Source organism: Silurus meridionalis, chromosome 5, assembly GCF_014805685.1.
Source record: "Silurus meridionalis isolate SWU-2019-XX chromosome 5, ASM1480568v1, whole genome shotgun sequence".
In the NCBI taxonomy this organism is placed as follows: Eukaryota; Metazoa; Chordata; class Actinopteri; order Siluriformes; family Siluridae; genus Silurus; species Silurus meridionalis.
Genome location: NC_060888.1, coordinates 24,547,243 through 24,550,822, shown reverse-complemented (window position 1 = coordinate 24,550,822; position 3,580 = coordinate 24,547,243).

The following is a 3,580-nucleotide window of genomic DNA, read 5'->3' as shown; positions in this document are numbered from 1 at the left end:
TAACTCTTGTATCATAAAATACACTGGTGCCAAGTTTAATTATCCAAATTTTTTATTTTTTTGCCATTATGTAGTTTTGAATTCTGTGTTATTACTGTAAGTTGATTATAAGGCATTACATGTGTGTATATAATGAAGTATATTTTGGATCCAGGCACGAGCGTCTGTTTGCTGTAGCGCGTTTTTGCGCTGAGGCTCTTCTATTTAGTCTAACTGTCATTTGTCAGCATGTCTGATGTGCTCGTTAGCTCGCATTTTCCCCGCTGTCAGCTCCCAGCTTGCCCATGTACACGGCAACTCTCCTCTGACAAATTTAGCCTCGTTATTATTATTCTTATTATTATCCGTGCGATTTGTTTGCCGTATTGTTGCCAGCACGACGCGTCAAAACCAATCGCGTCGCAGTCAAGTTGGCAGGTGTCAATCTGCGCCTTTTCCCCCCCACTATGGCCTACTTAATCTTATCATAAGGGTCAGAGAATAAGAGCAAAAATAAATCCTTTGGACGGTCCACATCTTGCTTTGCTTTTTCTTTCTTTCTTTTTTTTTACTTTTTTTTTTTTCTTTCCCAAATGGCCACTTGTGGACCAGCCTAATATACATACAGCTTTTCCCTTCATACAGCTTTTCCCTTATACAGCTTTTCCCTTATACAGCTTTTCCCTTATACAGCTTCCCAAAGATTCCGATTTAAAAACAAAAAACGTGACATTTTTAGAGACATATCATAAAAACCTCTCAAACAATCCCTTTCAAAAATCCTACGCTGAAATGTATCAGACAGCAAATGTTCCAGCAGCCAGCGATAATAAACCTGGTTGACAAAAGAATTATAAAGACGAATATCATAAACAAGCAAAAATGATGTGCTAAAACGAGATTAACTAAAAAAAATGTCTGAATGTTTTGTTCACTTTGTTCAATTTGTTAAATTGAAACTAATGTATCGAATAATAACGAGTGTTTCAAATTTGGGCAAACAAACAAACAAACAAACAAACAAACAAACAAACAAACAAACAAACGACGTCTATTAAGCAGTAATGCAATAATATGTCGAATGGAATGGCAAATGTTGTCTATAGTGATTAAATAAATATAATAATAATAATAATAATAATAATAATAATAATAATAATAATAATAATAATATTAATAATAATAAGCGGAAGAGGAAGAAGAAGAAAAAGAGAAAAAAGAAGGAGAAGAAGAAGAAGAAGAAGAAGAAGAAGAAGAGGAAGAAGAGGAAGAAGTAGAAGAAGAGGAAGAAGAACTACCGCATGGTGACCTTACTTTTTATATTATTAGTGTTATTATTATTAAATAATAATATTATTATTACTAGTATTACTATTCTTCTTCTTCTTCTTCTTCTTCTTCTTCTTATTAATATTATTATTATTTGTATTATTATAAAGTAGTAGTATTAGATAAATGTAGGTGATGAGATACTGATCGCAAATGTCTTTCTTTTTACTAAACAATATTTCGAGGTCTCTATCAGACAAAGCTAGGTGCTCGGTGCTCGGTGCTTGATCTCTCTCTAAATTGGCTCTGTGTGTCATAGGGGGCTCCGTTCCCCTCCTTCTGTCTCACTTATTTACACACACCCACGCGCACTTGGAAACAGAGGGCCGGCGTAGGGCTGAAAGCTGGCTGGACAGATTTGCGTTCACGCCTGATCACGCACTGAAGAGTGGGGTTATAGTCGAGAAAGGGAAAGGCAGCACCTGTCCCGTCTTTCGCGTCCTGTCTCGGTTTACTGAGTAGCCCGATAAGCGCTCCGGGGCCGTGCGGTTTCCAGCGGAGACTCTCAAGAGCCCCTGCAGCGCTGCGCGGTTTCACTGCGGACGCGCTCCAATCTGCGGAATAGTGCGCTAACCGGGGCTCTGAGCTCCTCTTCCAGAGCTTTTACACAAGTGTGACTTATTTGCTTTAGTGGAACCTGTTTGGAGAAACAACATAAGCAGTTCCAATGAACCCGGTTTAAGACAACAGAGGAGCAAAAAGTAGACCAAAGTTTAATACGCACTCTTTTACAGTTCAGTTCAGATCATTTGTTTCTGGGGTTGGACTGCGTTTGGGAGAAGAAGAAGAAGAAGATGAAGAATAAACGCTCTCAGGTTTTAGGTTTGTTTGCTAATAAAATAACAGCAAATCGTACAATTCGACGATTATGACTTTTTTGTTTGATGATGTTTTTTTTGTCCAACTTTTATTATTGTATTAAAGTGCTCTAGTGTACCAGGAGGAGACAGATCACGAATCGGAACACAGCCTGTGTGTGTGTGTGTGTGTGTGTGTGTGTGTGTGTGTGTGTGTGTGTGTGTGTGTGTGTGTGTGTGTGTCTAAAGGCGGCAGCTCTCAGCAATCAGTCCGAGTCCAGGTCTCCTATCTCTCCTTTAAAAGCATCTCATATCTCTCTGTACACTTCCTGAGAGACGCGCGCGCACACGGTTGCGTATTTGCCGTGCGCAGTGTCCGTGAAAAATTGACATTAGCTGTTTGACGCACAATGATAGCAGCTCATTCAGCAACTGGATTTATATATATATATATATATATATATATATATATATATATATATATATATATATATATATATATATGTAAATACATATACGTATACACACACACACACACACACACATATAAATATATATATATATATATTTAAAATTACTTATTATAACATTAAATAAATTCACGGCAATACATTTTCAATTAGAAAAATCTCGGTTGCCATACTTTTTGGGAAGAGAAGGAAGGAGAAAGACCACGAGGAGAAACCCCAAACCCAGGATCATTTACATCACCAAGAAGCTGCAAAACAATTGAGGGTCTATAAAGAATTTACAAGCATGCATTCTGTGGTTAGGCTATTAGCTTTAAAAATAAATAAATAAATAAACAAACAAACACCATATGTATATGCTCACCGTAGCAGAGAAGTCACTGACATGGTCTGAAATAACACAAATATTAGTCTAATGTATACAGTTAACAACAACATTGCAAAACAAAAAAATAAAAGCTAATGTTTGAACTCGTGTTTTACAATAGAAAAAAAAAAACAGTAGAGCAAAAACCTGCAATTTTGTTTGGTCCAGACTGCAGTCAGGAGGCTTGGATTTTTACACATTCTTAGAGAAATAAAGGCACCAGTTTGTCTTTAGTGTGTGTGTGTGTGTGTGTGTGTGTGTGTGTGTGTGTGTGTGTGTATATTTTAAAACAAACTGGACATTTTTCAATATAGTGATTAATAGCTATTTACATTTACAATACATGTCCTTTTTGCGGATAAGACACCACACACACACACACACACACACACACACACACACACACACACACACACACACACACACACATCAAAAAATCAATTGAACTTGAAAATGTTATGCAATTTATGTATTTTATTAAAAAAACTAACTAACAAACTTTATAAAAAAAACTAACTATAACTTTAGTTATAAACTAAAATATAAAAAAGAAAAATCACTTCAAGAAAGGAAAGCAATACAAAACATGCATCCCTGATGGTGGCATCTTACCAACAATATGAAGTATGTAAATATTC